The sequence below is a fragment of the Microtus oregoni genome, unplaced genomic scaffold, assembly GCF_018167655.1.
Source record: "Microtus oregoni isolate MIOR12 unplaced genomic scaffold, Mior012 000024F_ref0000369, whole genome shotgun sequence".
Lineage (NCBI taxonomy): Eukaryota > Metazoa > Chordata > Mammalia > Rodentia > Cricetidae > Microtus > Microtus oregoni.
The window spans coordinates 12,624,410-12,644,880 of NW_024543083.1; positions in this window are offsets into that span (position 1 = coordinate 12,624,410).

Below are 20,471 nucleotides of genomic sequence, written 5' to 3' on the forward strand. Positions count from 1 at the left end.
CAATTTGCAATCCCCATTTAGGTAACAGTATCTGTATTTCTTCAAACAGTCTGTTCAAGGTATCTATGTTTGAATCAGATAACAATATGTCGTCCATGTAATGGTATACTATATATTTGGGAAATTTCTTGCGTATTATTTGCAATGGTTGGTTCACAAAATATTGGCACAGGGAGGGGCTATTTAACATACCCTGGGGGAGGACGGTCCAGTGGTACCTCCTCGAAGGTTGAGAATTGTTATAAGTAGGCACTGTGAAGGCAAATTTTTCTCTATCTTCTTTTTGCAAAGGTATAGTGAAAAAACAATCCTTTAAATCAATAACTATGAGAGGCCATCCTTTTGGTAATAAAGAGGGCAAAGGAATTCCAGATTGCAGAGGGCCCATAGGTTGAATAACCTTGTTGATGGCCCTGAGATCTGTCATCATTCTCCATTTACCTGATTTTTTCTTAACCACAAATACAGGAGAATTCCAAGGGCTGGTAGATTCTTCTATATGTCCAGCATCTAGTTGTTCTTGTACCAGCTGTTCTAAAGCCTGTAACTTTTCCTCAGCTAAAGGCCATTGCTTTATCCATATTGGTTTTTCAGTCAACCATTTTAGAGGCAAGGCTGTTGGCATTTCTGAAGGGACATCAATTGCTTGTTCTTGCACAGCCCTAATGGCTGGTTTTCTCCGTTTGTAATGACTTTTAATATTATTTTCAGAAATATGGGCTCTAGAAGTAGCAGGAATGTTAATTTGGGTATTCCATTGTTGTAATAGGTCACGACCCCATAAATTCATTGCAATATTGGCTACATATGGCCTTAATTTTCCTATTTGTCCCTCAGGCCCTATACATTCAACCCATCTCGTGCTCTGCCTTATTCAAGATAGGGTTCCAATTCCCAGGAGCTGAACATTTACATTCTGAAGAGGCCAATATGGATGCCAAGATTCTGGGGTAATGATACTTACATCAGCACCTGTGTCCAGCAGGCCAGTAATAAAAATGCCATTTACATACACTCTCAGCTTAGGTCTTTGATCATTTATAGAAGTTTGCCAAAACACATGTAACTCATCTTTCTGATTACTATTGCTTGTAACAGTAGGCATGTGGCTTTCTAATTGTCCTGACGAGGCATGTTCTCTGCAGAAACTGGAAATGACTGAACCATGTTTGCCATGGGGGCCTGAGAGGCCCCCCCTCTCATGTTTCCCGTCTGTATCAGGTTGCCTTGTCTATCTCTTGTAGACCTGCATTCATTCGTCCAGTGTCTGCCTTTTCCACATCTTCTACATAAACCTGAAGGCTGAGTCCTATTTCTGTTATTTCTAGAAGATGCATTATTATTATTATTTCTGAAAGATGCATTATTATTAATATTATTTCTGAAAATCCTTTGTCTACAATTCCTTTTCATATGACCCATTTTGCCACAATTAAAACATTTGGTATTCTGGTGTCTCCTTTTACCATTGGAAATAGCTTCTTCTACCCATGCTTCAGTGCTATAGTCAAATGTGTCAATATTTAGTGTATGCAAGACCCATTCTTCTAAGGACGCTGATCTGAACTTTAAAGGCCCCAAGATCTTTTTGCATTCCACATTAGCATTTTCATAAGCCAAAGACTCAATTATTATACGTCTTGCTTCTGGGTCAGATATCCCTATTTGTACAGCCTTAGTTAATCTTTGTAAAAAGTCACTAAAGGGTTCTCTCTGACCCTGTTTAACTGCGACAAATGATTCCATTCTCTGTCCTGGGTCTTGTAATCTGTCCCAAGCCCTTAAGGCTGCTGTAGTACACATGGAGAGTATGTTTTCATCCAAATTAGCTTGTTCCTGAGGGTCGGAAAAGAGCCCTTCACCTAGAATTTTATCTAGGGAAACGTCAATTCCCTTCGCCTTTTCCTGCTGTTCTAAAAGTCTAGCCTCTTGCCTGAATAAGCATTTCCATTTTAATTGCGGTCCACTCTCAAGGACCGCGGAGCTCAGCTGGAGCCAGTCCGAGGGGGTTGCTCTGCTTGTTGTGGCCCAAGATTTTAGCATCTCTTTAACAAAAGAAGCATGCATCCCAAAAGTCATGACGGCCTGTTTAATTTCTTTGAGATCATTCATACGGACAGGCTCCCATGTATCTTCCTTAATGACCCTAGGGTTTCTGGAACCAATCACCTTTTCTGTTGTTATTACAGGAAAGGCATGTAGAGCTGTAGGTAGAGCTTTGTGGAAATTGTCCCGGAGGGGTTTATCCACAGATGTAGTTAAAATTTGCCTTTCTACCCTTTGCTCTTCTTCATCAGAATTTAGAAATTCCTCAATCTTTTCAATTCTATTCACCATTGCTTTTTGTAATGTCTGAACCTCTTGCCCAGAATTATGTTCTAAAGCCTTCATTGAGGATTCTAAAGTATGAAATTTGTCCAGTAGAGATAACTTGTCATCTTTGGACATAATTTTTATGGCATAAACCGTGCCTTCTTGTATTGACAATCTTTCCGCCAATCTGTCATAAGCTTTAGACAAAATTCGATTGTCACATTCAGCAGTTTTGATTCTCTCAGTTAATGTTTCAGTTCCTACAGAAAGGGACTGCTGGAACTTACGATCTAATTCAGTTGTTCCTTCTTCCATAGTAATAAGTTTCTCCTTAACATCAGCCTGTACCTTTTCTAGATTTTGCTCAGTTAACCGAGTCATGTTAAACAAAGATTTGTTTTCTTCCTGGAGAACTTCAAACTGATTCTTGAGAAGATTGTTGTCATTCTCAATAGTTTTTAAACGTTCAACCTCTGCCTTAAGAGATTTGATCATTTTCCTATTATCAAACCAAATAGTGCTAAGGAAAATTAAGAATCCCAGGAATATCCATAGATGTGGGGTGGTAGACACCTCTTGTAAGATCTCCCAAATGGTGCACTCAAAAAAACTGTTGAAATTCGAAATTGTCACGTTCTCAGACATTATTTATAAAAGAAAAAATTCTCTTACCTGTAATGACTGGTTCCTGCCAGTGGTGGCGAAAGAGTCCAGTTGAATCTACGTGTCCTAAATCTGAAATAAAATGACTCAAAAACAAAACTGAAACAGACACCAGGCTGATAAGTAGCAATTGGGCCAGAAAGGGAATAAAGAAAAGTCAGCAAAGTAAACAAATCAAAGGGATGCTGGCGTTTTTGTGCCGGGGCTTGCAGGCCGCTGTCACGTGACCTGAGCGCCGGCGGAGGTGGGAGGGGAATGGAGATTTAGGCGGTGTTAAAAAGGCTCTGTAGATTTCAAACCCGCTGCTTGATTCTCTAGCAAGCAGCAGGGAAAATCGAGTTGCTCAGAATCTCAGCTGCTTCCGCGCGCGCCCAGAGAGACTGCTCAGAATCTTAGCTGCTTCTGCGCACGCCCAGAGAGACCGCCGCAGCGGCCCGGGGTGCAAGAGACTCCGATTTTGGGCCGGTTCTCGGCAAAGCCCCACAGGGAGGGCGCCAATTGTATCTGCGCAAAATAAATGCAATGCAGATATCAAAGAATATTTACCACTTTAATGATAAACTTACAGAACCAGAGTTCCAGCGTAGTACAGGAGGTAGGGAGGGAAAAAGGGCCGAGCTGCTGAGCTGCGTGCCCATTTATTGGCAGGCATATGCCCGAGGCAAACCCCGCCCCCTAAAGGGGCTGTCTTAACCCTACAGCATCTAGATATGTTTTTGAAACATGGTCTCACTATGTAGACTTGACTGGCCTGTAACTTGCTGTGTTGATCAAAGTGGGTTTAAAATCATGGAGATCCAGCTGTCTACCTCTGGGTTAAGCACTTGTGCTACCATACCCTGTTCATCTCCCCGCCCCCACCTCTCCCCCCCCCTTTCTCTCTCTCTCTCTCTCTCTCTCTCTCTCTCTCTCTCTCTCTCTCTCTCTCTCTCCTGACCATTGACACATAGGGACCCGCCTGTCTCCCGCTCCTTAACGCTGGGTCTCCAAACACATGTTACAAAAGAAAATTACAATATTACATTTTCCCCACCCCACCCCAGTTTGCACACATGCCCCTGTGCACACGCGGAGGTCAGAGGACAATTTTTGGAGTCAGTCGTTCCCTTTCACTGTGTAGTGCCTGGATATCAAACTCAGGTTGTCAGGACTGGCAGCCAGTGCCTTTATTCACGGAGCAATCTTGACAGCCCCGTGTCTAGCTTTTTTATGTGGGTGCTGGGGATTGAACTCAGGTCCGCATGCTTGCTCAGCAAGCAAACTGAGCTGCCTTTCCAGTGTTTCCCATATATCCTGATACTCCTCACACCCCCCCCCCCCAGTTTGGACCCTGTGGCCTGCTCATCCCTTAGCCATTCAGTAGTAAAGGGGACATATAATAAATCAACCAGATAAGAGAGGGAAGAGTACGGCACCTGAGAGAGCAGTATTAAGTTTCACAGTCTCTGGAACTGAGAGCAGTCAAGTAGAAACCGGGTGGAAAGTAGGGTGATGTGAAAGAAGAAAGAGAGAGAATGAGAACACTGCCTTGAAACTGCAGAGGAAAGCGTCACCTGTGCTCCCATTTAAAATTTGAAGTTACTTCTTCATATAAAATTTGGATAAAAAAGTAATATAAAAGTGCTTTTTAGAACCTCCGTAGACCAAGCTCTTCCCGAAGCATCTGTCAGAGTCTGCAGGGCTAACAGCCATCTCCGCTCTTTCTGGGGCAGAAGTGTTATGAAGCTCACCTGTGCTATTCGATTTGTTATTGTTTTTCTTTTCATTTCTCCACTGATTCATTTTTATTTTCTAGAAATTACCTTGATGGTTCATATTATAATAATAGAAGAATCAGGGCAGCAGATGATATTTCACTGGCTTGGACTGGCAATGTCGCTCCGTACTGGAGTGCTGGCCCTTGTATGTATGAGGCTCCAGGTTTACACACACACACACACACACACACACACACACACACACCATGGGAAGAAATTTCATTGGTTTAATAAGCTGCATTCTAACAGAGAGGCATGAGAATAAAGACTTGCAAGTCCTGAGACTATTGGAGCCGCTGGCCAATCCTCCCACAGCACTGGGATTCTGTTCTCTGCCATCTGAAATCCAACAGGAGGGGAGGACTCAATAGCAGATGGAAAGTGCATGATCTGAATTCTTATCAAACACGTATTTATCAAATGCTCCTGACAGCTCAACTATTTGCGTTGAAATGACAGGTGTCCAGAAAGGCAAATTGGAGTCACTGTTGTGTGGGATAAGACAGGGATGGAGGGTTTCTAGGGCTCCTCTTAGCCCGAAGTCACACAACTCCAAATAGGTAGAGACAGCAATTGCAAGATCAGTTGGACGCTGCCGAGTGGCTTAGTTAACAGCCAGTTTTTAATATCCCCGTGGCTGTCAGCAGTCTGTCTTCCTCGAGTCAGAGTTTCAGGGCTGGTGACAGTTTTGTACTTTATATATTAGATCGCTAATATGCAACAGAGACTGCGTATCTGGTTGTGGTAGCTGGAGCAGATTAACACAGCAGGTTACCAAACCAATGGCATCTCCTTTGAAACACACCCACCATATATTCAATGCAGGAGTTTTTCTCTCTATTATGGGGCCCATTCAACCAAGAGTTATTATGCTTGGTTCAGCCAAAGTCTACCAGCTAGTGCTGAGTACCCTTGACAATGACAGGTTTGCATCTGTGACTCCCACAGGGGCACCTGGGAAGAGGGAACTTCAATTGAGGAAAAAAAAAAACCAACCGCCTCTGTCAGATTGTCTGTGGACAAGCCTGTGGGGCATTTTCTTGATTAATGGTTGACGTGGGCAGGCCTTACCTGTTGTGGGCATACAGCTCTGGCTGATGGCCTGAGTTGTAAAGAAGGCAGGCTGGACAAGCCGTAATGAGCAAGTTAGTAAGTGGTGTCCCTCTGCGGTGTCTGCTTCAGTTCCTTGTCTTCCGATGATGGGATGACGGACTGTAACCTGTAAGCTAAATAACTCCTCGCTCCCCATGTTGCTTTTGGTTACTGTGTCTTTTCACAGCAATAGGAAGCCACGAAGACAGCTTCCTCCTGTAAACATAAATGGTCCAAAGCAACCTGAGATGGTGTGTTTAGTTTTGTGCTTTGACTTGGGAAATGAGAAAGGATCCAGATAGACTCACTTCTGGGAAGAAGTGCTTGAAGTGGAGAGCTGAGAGCAAGGGTGTATTCACGCATTACCCTTGAAGTTTCAGAAATACATCACAATGCTGAGGCTGGGGCATGGCCTTGTCAGTAAAGCGTTTGCCACACAAGCATGAGGACTTGGATTTTGGTCCCCAGCACCCATGTGTAAAATCCAGGCATGGTAGCATAATTCTGTGATCCCTGTTCAGGGACAGCAGAAACAGGAGGATCCTGGAAACTTGCTGGCCACCTGCCTTTGAGTTCCAGATTCTGTGAGCAGCGCATCTTAAAAAGCCAAGTGGTGGCGCATGCCTTTAATCCCAGCACTCTCGAGGCAGAGGCAGGCGAATCTCTGTGGGTTTGAGGCCAGCCTGGTATATAAGAGCTAGTTCCAAGACAGGCTCCAAAGCTACAGAGAAACCCTGTCTCAAAAACCCAAAAACAAACAAACAAAAACTAAAAATCAAACAAAACAAACAAACAAAAGATCAACCAACCAAGCAAACAAACAAACAAAAAACCCCCAAAATCCAAGTGGAGTGTGATAACAGGAAACACCTGTGGTGGTTTGAATGCGTGTGGCCCCACTGACTTGTTTGTCAAATATGTGGTCCCAAGCTCCTGGAACCATTTTAGAAGGCTTAGGAAGGGTGGCCTTGTTGGAGGAGGTGTGTCACTGGGGGTGGGCTTTGAGGTTTCAAATGCCTCCTACTGTTCTGCATATTGTGCGCTCTCTCTCTCTCTCTCTCTCTCTCTCTCTCTCTCTCTCTCTCTCTCTCTCTCTCCTTGTGCCTATGGATTAGGATGTGAGCTCTTAGCTACTGCTCCATCCCATCCCCATGCCCACCTGCCTACTGCTACATACCTGTCATGGTGGCCATGGGATTTCTAACCCTCTGAAACAGTAAGCCTCCAACAAACTATTCCTTTTATAAGTGGCTGTGGTCCTGGTGTCTTATCGAAACATCAGAAAACAACACCCGAAGTTGATCTCTGATCTCCACATATGTTTGCACACATGTGCATGTACACGATCACACACACACACACACACTACCAACCCCTCACACAAAATATTAAAGAGAGAAAATGATCACATTGACAGCTACATTGGAGAACAGCAATAATATGAGTAAAGAAAAAAAAAATTGAAAGGCTACAGAAGTAAGTAAGCCAGAGCAAGAATGATGTGGATTCCCCACTTGAATTCCCAGTGTGTTCATTGCTGCAGCCAAAATGCTCGCATAACAACACAGTCAGGGTCGGATCACTCTTCTGCTTCAAACCCTTTAGTGAATGGCTTTGCTGCCCTCAGTGAGCATTCAAGGACCTCCTGCAGCCTCTGCAGCCCTCCAGGCACCGTATGGTGTGGTTTCTTCCTAGATGTTCCCGCTTCTATTCAGCACAGCCCTTCCTTTTTCCTGAGCTCAGCAATGCCTACTCTTAGCTTTTGGGGTGTTTTTTTTCTTGGGGGAGGGGGTCAGGCAGGACAATGTATCGTCTTCCATAGGATAACAGCCTCCACTCATCTTTCAGATGCTCCCTGGGAGCGGGAGCCCTTCCTGCCCCATCCCAGCCTGTACCTTACCTCAGCCACACTTCACGGAGGCCTCCTGTGAATTTTCCTTTTCAACTTTTTCTCATTATGTTCTTACTCAGGCCTTTATTGTTATGGCTCAATGCTGGTCTCCTTGCTCAGAACTGTAAGCATAAGTGCTTATTCACAGTAGCGGTTCACGAAAGTTTTGTTGAGTCTGTGAATGTATGAATAAAGGGAAGGCAGAGTAGCTAGGACAGATCTCTGCAGGCCTCCAGCATTTGGAGAGGCACAGGCAGCAACAGAAAGCATAGTCTGAGAGAAAAGTGCCACGAAAGTAGAAAATAGGAATTGAAGAATGGCTAAAGATTTCATCTCTTAGGAAGAGCCTGACCTGTACAACACACCCTAAGGTAACTGCAGGCTAGGCAGTGTGAGACATTGATGTGGACCAGTCTCCATTTAGTGCCGTTACAGTGAGTTAGCTTGTGCAGTTTCCTGACCTGTGAGTTCCACCATGTGACTGAGGGCTGCTGGTGCAGGGCAGTGTACAGGTCTGGAGGTTTGCACAAACCACTTTGTGTGTAATTTCCGATCATGTATTTGCCAATTGAAGGCATGCAATCAGGGCCAGGCAGATAAAGACCTACAGGAGCTCCCCTGGCTGACCAGTGTTCAGATGTGCACGGTGTCAGGGCTACAGCACCCTCTGCAGTGTGGTCGAAGGTGAGGTTTCCTTCTTTGGGATTTCCTTACCAAGCTTGTGAGAATTCCTTTATTTCCGCTGGTCCCTTTCCTTCCTCAGTCATTTTTCTGTTGCTGGAATAAGACACCATGGCGAAGGGGACTTAGACAAGAAAGAGTTTATTTGGTGTTTATAGTTTCAGAGGGAGAGAGCTCATGACCACCATGGCAAGGGGCAGGCAGGCGGTAGACAGGCCTGGCCCTAGAGCAGTAGTTGAGACAGAGTTGATCCACAGTCAGGAGGAGGTCCTGAGAGCTCCTGGGAATGGCAGGAGCCTTTGGAAACCTTAAAACCTGCCTCCAACAAGGCCACACCTCAAAATCCTTCTCGAACTGTTGCATGACCTGGGCCCAAGTATTCAAATATATGAACATATGGGGGGGCATTCTCATTTAGACTGGCATACTAATGGCCTATCCTGGGCAGAAGGGATTTGTATGTATGTTCTCAGGGCTGACAGTTTGGTACCAGATAACCAATTGGCGTGCCCTTCCCTGAGAGACTATTTCTCCTTTTCTCAGCTTCCCTTAGCAGCCTGTATAATTCTTCATCCCGGTTGAGGCCCTGTGAATATCCGCTGTCCACATTAGCCTGTTACTGCCGCTCTCCTTGCGCAGCTCATGTTTAGGCAGCTATGCGGATGAAACATCATTGGAGCAGTTTCTAGTATTCTGGGAGACACAGTCTCAGTGAACACCCTGTGCCTCTGTGTTGTAAGAGGCCACATGTTTGTTTCTGGCTGCTCAGTCTCGAAATAACCACACAGAAACTGTATTAATCAAACCACTGCTTGGCCCATTAGCTCTAGCTTCTTATTGGCTAACTCTTACATCTGAATTGAACCCATTTCTATTAATCTGTATATTGCCATGAGGCTGTGGCTTACTAGGTAAAGTTCCGGCATCCGTCTCTGGCAGGGCTACATGGCTTCTCTTTGACTCTGCCTTCTTTCTCGCAGTATTCAGTTTAGTTTTCCCTGCCTAGCTAAGCTCTTCCTTGCTATAGGCCTGAGCAGTTTCTTTATTCATTAACCAATAAAAGCAACACATAGACAGAAGGACCTCCCACACCACCTCTGACTTTTGCAATCTACCTACCCGCCTCTCCCCCCCTTTTTTTTTGCTGTGATCCTTGGGCCTTGAGTGAAGGAGTTGTGTTGTAGATGTATTGGTTGGAACTGGGCTCCACACTCTGATTTTGATTGGTTCTGGTTTTGTAATGGTCTCTGTCTGTATTAAGATCCATTTCCTTGGTGAATGCCAAGGACTGTACTTAACCATCTAGACTCAGAGAAGGATGTGCTGTGAAAATTTTATGTTTATTGAGTTCCCCAAATTTTTATATATACCATCAAATGTGGATAAAGGCTTAAGATTCAACAAATATATTGTTAATTATTTTTTATTTCTGAAGGATAGTTTTGCCAGATAGAGAGATTTTGATTGACAGGCTGTCCTTCTCTTCCAGTGTGCCATTCCACTTTCAGTGGCCTCTACATGTTTTATATGAGAAATCAGCTGTTTGAGACTTGAGACTTGGGTATATGACATGTCTCTATTCCTGCTTTCAAAATTCCATTTTTGTATTTGACATTTGGCATTTGATTGCAATGTATTTAGACCAGGATCTCACTGAGTTTATAACAGATGCAACTTGTTGAATTTGCCATTTATTTAGAGTAACTTAGGTAATCAGTTTTGTCATTTTTTTTTCTTCAAATGCCTTGTCTGTCTCTCCCTCTGGTTCTCCTGTGGTGAAGCTGCACAGGCCTCTGAGAACATTCATTGTGCTTCATTTTTCTTCTCGTTCCTCCATTGTATAATCTCATTTTAGTTTTAAGTTTCTTGACTTTTTTCTTCTGTTAATCTGTCATCAAAATCCTCTCACATACTTAGGAAATTCTCACTATTGTATTTTTACCTCCAGGATTTTTGGTTTTCTTTCATAGTGTCTATCTCTTTCTTGATATTATTTTTTGATGAGACAGCATTCCATATTTTTCTTTAGTTTTCACATAGAAGCTCCTGGTTCATTGGGCATATTTAAAATAGTTACTTAAACCAGGAGATGCATGCCTTTAATTCCAATACCTGAGATGCAGAGGGGAGGATCCTGAGCTCAAGGCTGTCTGGGATACATAGTAAGACATTGTTTCAAAATGTCAGCAATGGCAGGATGACTTACGGGATAACAGTACTTGCTACCAAGGCTGATAACGTGAATTCAATCCCAGAACCCACATGGTTGAAGGAAAGAATTGAGCTTTGAAATTGTCCCCTAACCTCATGCACGCTGTGGCATGTACGTGTGAGTACATATACACATAGAGACACAGGCAGACAGGCAGATAGACACAGACAGACAGACACACATACAGAGAGAGAGAGAGAATGAAAGAGAGAAAGATACAGAGAGAGAGAGACAGAGAGGCATACACACACAGACACACAGACACAGAGAGAGAGAGAGAGAGAGAGATACACAGAGAGAGAGACAGAGAGAGAGACAGAGAGGCATACACACACACACACACACACACACACACTAACTGTAATTAAAAAAGAACAAAACCCACGGTGTCCATTAGGTTTAATGCCTACACTTCCTTAAGAACCAGTTCTACTGAGCATCCCTCTCATGCGTGAGTCACACTTTATTTCTTTCCATGGCAATGACTGTCTGTTGAACCCTGGACATTAAGGATTGTGTGATGTCAGATTCAGCTCCTTCTTCTGTGTGTGGTTGCCACAGACTATTTTGTGACTTTCTAAACTAAATCTATACAGTGTATTGAACGGTTTTATTTATTTTTTCTTTATGTTTCCTCTTTTCACTGCCGCCTGATGCTTAGGGCTGACCTCCTTGTTCTGTCAGGGGGCTTTGTGTGTATCAGGGAACCTGCTTCCTACATTCACCAATGTAAGATTCTGCCTTAAAGTTTATCTACCTCCTGCTTGCTCAGATCGGCCCTCCCCTCCCCTCTCCCTTCCTGACTCCTTCTCCCACTTCCGTCTTTTGAGATAGATAGGGTCTCACTGTGTATGTCTGATAGTCCTGGAACTCACTGTGTTAGACTGGCTTCAACCTCACAGAGACCCACCTGCCTCTGCCTCCTCCTGGGTGCTGGGATTATAAGCGTGTGATTACTCTGCCTAGCTCTCTCTCAACCTTTTGGTACTGCCATGTGCAGATGGATATTTAAAAAAGCATCTCTAATTATCTTCAGCAAAAACCCCAGGGAAGGACCATGTTACCAAGCCAGGGCTATGTAAGATCATGTAAGAGTAAGCCCCGTGAGAGGAGATTCACCATGTGTGTGGAACAACATGTATATGTCAGTTGTCTGGGGTTAGGGAATCTGGGAGGCCTCAAACCCATTCTTCCTCTCCAGTGACTGTCACGCTGCGGTTTTTATTTGAAAGGGGTTGCTGGTTTTCCGTGGCTAGTGCACACCAGGAGCAGGAGACTGGGAATAAGCCCAGTTACTCTGACATAACACTAACTGAAACGAACTGTTTTCCCTGGAATAAATCTGTCTTGATCATTGCAAGTCTCCGACTAATCCAGCGTGGGTAGTATCTTTGTCAATTTTACAGGGCTCAGACATTTGGATGTCCTTACTTTACCCTGTCTGGTAGTATCCCAGCATGCCTTGAGAGGGCACGTCTGTTTGTGACAGTGGCCCACTCACCTGCATTACTGGATTGGATTCCACTATGTGGATACACATTTTGTCATGGCAAGATTGTTACCAAATTTTTAAAAAATATTTATTTATTATGTATACAATATTCTGTCTGTGTGTATGCCTGCAGGCAAGAAGAGGAAATGTCTCGCTCAAGAAAGGATTAATGGAAAAACATTTTCTCCATAATTCCTATCCAGTGAGAATTTTCTAAAAATTCATTAAGAGATAAATAATAGTAGAGCTTTTAGTACAGGGGCTGTCTCCTATTAATTTGTAAAATAATCTAATTAGGGCAGGCGAGTCCTGGATCAGGACCCACGCCCTCCGGTGTAATTCTCTAAAAGAAATAACTCATCCCTGAAACGCATCATCTCTGGGTAAAACGTGTCTAGTCTTGCACTAGCATACTGCCCAAGTTTAGAAGTTGTTGTGAAATGGCACAAGACAAACAGCTACTATCAATGAGAAATTTGCGGGTTTGACTATGTATTTATTGCCTGTATATTTGTCGTTTAACTATGCTATCTACGGTCTTCTCCACAGAACCCAAATCTGAAGGAGGGGCTCTGAATTTAATCACAAGATGTGTTCCTGACCAACCCACAAGAACGAGTCGGCAGTTCTGCATAATGCCACTAGGTGGCGCTGCTATTCTTTGGAAATGGGGAGAACAGCGCCATGTGTGACCGCTGCACTGGAGTGCGAGGTGAAACTGTGCTGCAGCCGGCGCCTGCAGGTGCGTGTGACACAGAACTGTAGGACAGAGGTGCTAGAACACAGACAGGACCAGGTATTAAGTAAACCTAGGTGGGATAACAAAACATCGAATCACAAAGTTAGAAAATGCAGATGCAGACGATCAGGATGGCAATACATTGACTTTCTACACAGCTTCTGGAAAAGCAGGGCTGGTACCACCCTGGAGCGGGATACCCGAGGCTGCCTGCCTTAACCCCGTTTGTTCTCGTGTCTCTGCTTTATTCTGGTCTTTGTAATTCCCCATACCTCTGCCTCGAGTTCTGGGTCATGTGGACTTCATGCATGCGAGTTATATGTGATCATCGCTTTAATTCCTACTGGTGTTGTCTTACTATCACTACGGGGCAGGTGGCAGCCTGGCAGTGGCTGCCTTCCCAACAGAGAGAGCCCTGGGAAGGTTCACTGGGAAAAAGATCCAGGTCCAGCCTCCTGGGGTTTTAACTTTGCAAACCCAAATGGTGGTGTAAGAAGGTGGGAAAAACCAGGTGTATTTACCAATTTTCAGAGGCAGGATCCGAAGCGGATGAGCCTTTCCTAACTGGAAAACAGGATTGCAGGCCCAACAACAACAGCTTTTAATTGAGCCACAAATCCTTTTAGGCAAAGCTGTCTCCCTAACACTTTACAAGGTAGATGACAGAGTTAGGTGGAAAAAGACATATTGACATTAATGCATTGCAGAAAAGTTAGACTCCATCTGAAGAAGGCTTAAAAAGTCTTTTGCTTTTATTTCTCCTTTTTAATGCACCAAAGTAATATATTAAATAATTTTTTCTCTAGAAGCTTTCAATAATCTCTCTTAAAAATTGTTTATAAGTTTGTTTTAGATGGAAGGCACTTTTTCTTATGTAGTGTCGCAATTTATAGTTAATGACATTTAAGTCGTTTTAAGTAAGTTTATTCTTCACTGACAGGATACAGGGCTAAACGTACCGGCTTTAATGTAAGACCCAGAGCCAACCTCCAGCACTGTGTTCCTCTCATGAAGGGAGGGTGGTGACAGTGTTTCTCCTTAGGAACCGTGCTCCGGGACTCTGCACAGTTTTGAGCATACCGTTTACAACCAAGCAGGGCTCCCAACCAACTCAGTGTTCATTAGACATTCCTGATAGGGCACAGAGATGCCATGGTGTCTTCCGAGACACTTAGCTCCCATGTCACAGCATGCTCATAGCTGTCCTATAGAAATCTCCTTACCTCGGCAGGGGCAATGGCGGAATGTTTAAAGTGCTTGCCGTACCATCACGAGGAGAGTTCGCATCCCAGTACCTCATAATGGTGGCCGGGCACAGCAGCCCACTTGTTATCCTTGAGAGATGGAGCTAGGGGATCCCCAGGGCAAGGTGGCTAATTCAAGTGGGAGACTCTGCCTCAGCTTATAAGGCAGAGAGCGACTGAGGAAGAGGTTACTGTCAGCTTCTCGGCTTCTGCACCTATCTGCACACCCGTGAACATGTGCATGGCGTGCAAAGAAAAGCAAGAGAGGCAGATCTCGCGGAGTCTGAGAACCGCGGTTAGGACTCGAGCTTTAAAAGGGCTTCACGGACAGGACTAAATGTGGAGTGAGCTAGACGGATGCCTTCATCATAGGGAAAGGCATGGTTAACTGACTTGCATTTTTCAGGAAGCATCTTGAGGAACTTTGGGTTCCAGTCATGGGCATCGGCTGCCCAGAGGACCAGCGCTGCTCATACTCTGAGTGAGGGATCCAAGGTCCAGCTGGGCTCTTTGAGCCCAGGATGATGGGGGGATTCAGTGCCTCACCGAAACCTCACCTCAGAGGTCCCCTGCTCAGCCACCACAGGCTCCTCTGGTAGAGTGGTGTGGTAGGCTGCTGGGTGAGAAGAAACTTTGGAAAGGACTGGATTCACAACAGCCGCAGGCCCCTCCCCTGGCTTTCCTAGCTTCATCTCCTTAGGATCTAAAGAACAACTGCCCTGCTTTCTTCTCAGGTCTCAGAGCTTGTGGCTTCCTTGCCTCAGGTGTTTTGTTTTCCACCCCCCCCCCCCTCCGCCACCACGGTTTTGACCTTTGCCTCTAAATTCCACCTACCCCTAGTTGAAGGTTAAAATTCATTATGCAAAGCCAAGCAAAACTCACACTGACGCTGATGTAAATCAGCCTTGTTTGCAGCCATTTACATAAACACATGCATTACATGTGCAAAGTGCCGATCTCCCTGTAGTGGTCTTGATGATATCCGTGGGCTAATTTACTTCCCAGAGACTTCTGAGTCTCTCTTAGCTTGATGACTGCTCGGGAATGGCAGATCTGTGCCGCCTTCATTGGACACAGTTGGGAACCAAGTGAGGGCAGCCGGTGGGGTGGAGGACCAGAGTGGCTGGAGGTTAGACTTTCTTCTGTGGTTTGCCAAGTAGCTGGATGGCTGCTGCTGCCTCCCCCTCTCCGCTTTTCCAGTTTGCATGACTTCAAACTTACAAGATCCCGGAGTGAAGTACCACTATTAATTTCATTTATATTTGAGTAAACCAAGACACCAGTGGCTCAATGGTCTGCAGTCTTGGAAATGCAAATCCAAGGGGCCTGTCTGCAGAGTCTGCATATCTGTGATCATCTTCTGCTGTCCAGATTGGTGGAGAGAGGAATGTGCTGAATGAGATCCCATGTAATGATGCAGAGGACAGGCTGGGGGCGACACTGGGGGGAGCTGAGCATAGGGAGGAGTGCAGAATACGACAGAGAAGGAGCAGCAATGACAGCAGCAATGACTGGTTTGATGGGAGCATCTGGAATCCACGAAGCATTTTCTCCCGCAGCAGTCTTGTTCTCCTCTTTGGCAGCTGTGCAAAAAAGGCAGCATTGGGATCCTGGCAGTGACTTCACAGGTGAAGCATCTGGGGCTCCTTCGGAGGGACCATCGCTGGCTCAGGCAGTTCACAGGCAGGCACAGCATCAAAGCCATTATTTTTGCACACATTCAAGTCCTCCCTGAATGTGTGCAGGACGACTTCTTACATTTGGCTAATCACTGATGTTTTTCAGCCCCAGATACGCAGTCTGCTCCTCTAAAAGTTGAAGAAAGATCAAGTGGGGTTTCTGTGAGCAAGGAAACTCAGGTGTGATACTGGTATCTCTTTGGTTCTCTGGAAGCTTCCTAAATCTGGGTTGATAAATTCCTTTGAGTAAATAAGTGAGGGACGACAGGTGTGAGAGGATAGATGTGTCTGTAATCTGACTCTTTCAGGTTTCAGTCTCAACCCTAAGACTGTAAGTTAGTGAACATCAGCGGTGTGTGTGTGTGTGTGTGTGTGTGTGTGTTCTTGGTTACTGTTGACAAGTGATATATAGATTTGTATGGGGAGGAGATCCACATAAAACATTAGAATAAAGGGCATGCATGCAGTCCAGGGTTATTTTGTCTACTTTTATCCTCTTTTTTAAGCAGGTCCTGGACATGGTAGATGTTTCAAACGTACTTGTGGATAATGGATGCATCAGCATGCAGATGCAGAGTTGCAGGGGCAGGAGACCAGGAGGCATGCTTGCCTACATGGGAGGCTTTGTATGGGTCAGGTGGGAGCCACACAAAAGAAAGGCTGTGTGCGGTGGCACAGGCCTGTAATCCTAGCACCTGGGAGGTGAATGTAGGCTGATCAGGAGTTCAAGCATAGCCTCATCTACATAGCAAGCTTAAAGCCCAATTAGACTACATAAAATCTCATCTCAAAAGAAATTTATCTACCAATCAGTCAACCAGCCAATCAATGAAACAAAAAGCACTGGGACCCAATGCCTCTGTAGACCAGAAGCCATAACAAATTTTTGTTCATTTGCTCTATTTGGTCAGTGAAAGAGTAGAATGATTCATTATTAAGTTGACTCTTCATAACTCTGAGATTCAAAGTTAGACCCCCACACCTGGGAAGATTTCCTAAGAGATTATAAAGATACCTGGAGAGCGGACTGCTATGTCTGCCCTTGTGCTATGATCTGGCTCACATATTTGTGGGGTCTTCTTCCTACGTGTGCACTGTGGGGTTGGTTCTGTAGCTCTTGTGCCTGACTGACAATCATTTCCCACTGCGTACATGTGGATGCTCTGGAGCTGTATGGAAAGGCAGATGCGGGGTCCTAGGGCTTGTACATTGACTACACATGGTAACCGAGATAGTGAGGTTCAGACGTTGTGGGAGTAGAACACACAGCTGTGAGTGGTCACACAGAGGAACCGAGGCCTAGAGAGGATGGAGAAGGAAGAGCCAACACCAGTTTCCCTTACTTTTTGATTTTTAACTTTTTCTTTGATGTGAATGTTCTGTTTCTTATTTAGAGTCCATCCCTATTTCAAAGACCTTTTTTAGTAATATGTCTGAATTTGCTTATCAAATTTTATGCCAACATATTCTCTGATGCATTTTTCAAAGACCTTGACTTTTCAAGTAAGAACAGCGCCCCCTTTCATGTGTTCTCAGCATACAGGCCAGGAAGTGCATTATTTTTTGTTTAAAAACTAACAGATGCTCATTGATCCTTTGTGTGGCAAAATCAAGCTTAGTAGGTTGAAAGTAGATTGAAAATGTAAAGAGGGATGTGTGAAGGAGACCATTTCCAAGGTTACTTCAAACATGAAGCATCAGTGGTGGGAACTGATTATTTTGGCAGAGATGGGACTTAAAATAACACTTGGCTCTGCAAGCCGAAGATCATCAACAGGATAACTCATACACGGGCTCATTTCCTTCTTGCTGGTTATTAGCCAGGAATACAGTTCAGCATATGGCTTATTATGTTGCTGGTTGAGAGAGAGTGGCATTTAATCTAGGGAGGAATGACTGTTTTCTCATCCAATGCTCAGCCCACCTACCTTTCCAGGAACTGGGAGTTATCCTGTCATTTCTGCTGTGAGTCCTAAGGACGAATAGGGTGGGGTCAGAGGGCATCCATGGGGCACCGTCGTCTCGGGTGTCACAGAAGCTTGAAACAGGCTGCAGTCCTTTTCATATGTCTTCCAGGACCTGTAAGAGGCATGTGGCTCTGGTTGACACAGCTCTGGGGAGACAGCCGTCCTTTTCATATGTCTTCCAGGACCTGTAAGAGGCATGTGGCTCTGGTTGACACAGCTCTGGGGAGGCAGAGGAGAAGTGCTCTGTTTTCTCTGCTGCGTCCACTGAAAATCCTGGATGCTGGGTGAGACAGAAGAAGGCAGACAGGAAGAACTTCCAGGGCCTGAGGTCACCAGGGTACCAGGAACCTATACACTCATTCCAGCAGTAATGAGAGGCACATCATGCTTCGGGTGGTAAGAGAAACTGAGTGAGAAACTCATGTTTCTACTTCCATATCATAGTCTCCCTCCCTCCCTTCCTTCCTTCCTTCCTTCCTCCTTCCTTCCTTTTTTCATTGTTTTCACTGAAACTCTCTTTGTAGACCAGACTGGCCTCGAACTCACAGAGATCCCCCTTCCTCTGCTCCCAAGCACTGGTATTAAAGGAATGCACCACCACCACCTGTTCTTCTTTCAACTCATCTTTTACACATGATCTTTGAGCTTTATATCTATGTGTTCTGCTCCCCAGAGAGACAGGCTTCTGTCAATGTGTTCAGATAACTTTATCTTGTGGTGAGAAATCGTGAACTCTTTTGTGAGACTGTTTTCCCTAAGGGCAGAGGCAGGCCTTATCATCGATGAATTAGAGTCTAACCTTTTGCATTTAGTTTAGCATCCAGGCACAGAGGTACTTAACAAATGTGATTTGGTTTCTTTGAAGAGCTGTTGAGATTATGCAAGGTGCTCTAGCACTGGGGAGTCTTGAGGTTAAATCATGAGAGAGGCCTTACAGAGATGGTGCCTGACATTTGCAAATGTTCTTTTAGAGGATTAAAATATGCTTCGTGGTTAGGGGGTAGCTGTTACAGCAGTCTTAGCTTTTCCAATGCCCAGAAACTCTGTTTCCTGGGTATCTACAGAGGTTGGGGAATGACTCTTGGAGATCAAGTTGATGTGGGATTCCCCTCTGTATGCTATGAATACCATTGGTGAATAAAGAAACTGCCTTGTGCTGTTGATAGGGCAGAACTTATGGAGGTGGGGAAAACTAAACTGAATGCTGGGAGAGAGGAGGAAGAGTCAGGGAGAAGCCCTGGAGCCCCGCCAGAGACAGACACTGGAACTTCAGTCAGTAAGCCACAGCCATGTGGCGATACACAGATTAATGGAGATGGGTTAAACTAATATGTAAGAGTTAGCTAATAAGAAGCTAGAGCTAATGGGCCAAGCAGTGACTTAATTAATACAGTTCATCTGTGATTATTTCGGGAGTCTGAACAGCCAGGAACAAACAAGTGGCTTCTCTACAATATCAAGTTAGCAAGAAGATGGTGAATGAATCAGATTGAGCATTGGCTATTTATGTAGAAAGAAGAGCATGAGGTGGCTGGTGTCAGTCCTGCTAGGGGAGGCTTGTAGAAAATGGTGTTTCAGTGGCTGGTTACTGAGTGCTCTGGAAACTCCTGAAGTCTCCAGTGTTGCTGTGGAGAAGTCTCTACTCTAGGCACAAGAACATGCTTTTGACAATCAAGTTCTTCTCTGTGGAAAAAAGGATGTGGCTGGGGCTAAAGTTGGACTTGGATTTCATCCCTGAGCTCCTGAACAAATGGTGTCACTGTCACGCATTTCCAGTTTGTCCCCAACCTGTGAAGCAGAACTCTAATCAAGCTGCTGTAGAAATCCTGTGAACAAAAGATACATGACAGCATCGAGCATGGCAGCTGCTGCCTAAATTAGCCTTACCCTTCATCTCCCGATGCTGAGCTATTCTTCACCCTGGATACAGCAGACCGTAGGCGTCTCTAAATAATAACCACATCTTCTGATGACTACATATGATCTCTTAGGGCAGGCAATTCCTTTTGCAGACAACTGGGCTCACTTATGACAAGCTCTTCCTTCTAATTTTATCAGGGAAAATAGCTTCTCACTTCAAGTTCCCATTTTCAGGGAGCCTTGGTGTTGACCCTATGGCCTGCCCATAGATATGCATATTTGAAATAAATAATGAACAATAATGTGTTTAATACTGGCTTGCCTTTATTTCGGTGAACATATAAAAACAGCAAAAGCAGAAAAGCCCTGCTTGGAGGATGATTCATAGTCTAAACAGAGATACACTCTCTCTTTCAGCTCACTCCTACTGCTTTTATTAAGATGCTGGTTTTGCGTGAGGTCAGCTCATTCTTGTCCTCGGGCATTTATCTCCATGGCTCGTCTCTTGTACAGCTTCTTTCTGCAAAAGCCCAGAGTTAAGATAGATGACTCTGCGAGGTATAAGAAACCACTCCCAGGGGAAAAGTAGGACAGGAAATAAATTAAGTGACTCTAGTAGCTGAGTGACTACAATCTATTAGCTGACTGGTACCCAAGCACCTGCGAGCGGACAGGCTGTTCATTGCAGAGAGGCTTCAGCTTCCCTTGCTCAATTTGAACCCTGGCAAACACATAGGCGTTACATAGACTTGTCCTGGGATCTTGGCCGGGACACTTACATTTCTGGCTCTCGGAAACTTCATTTCCTTGTGAAAATCTTAAAGATGGCTGACTTGTTAAGACTTACCACGTGTAGTGGTTAATCTCAGTTATCGATCTGA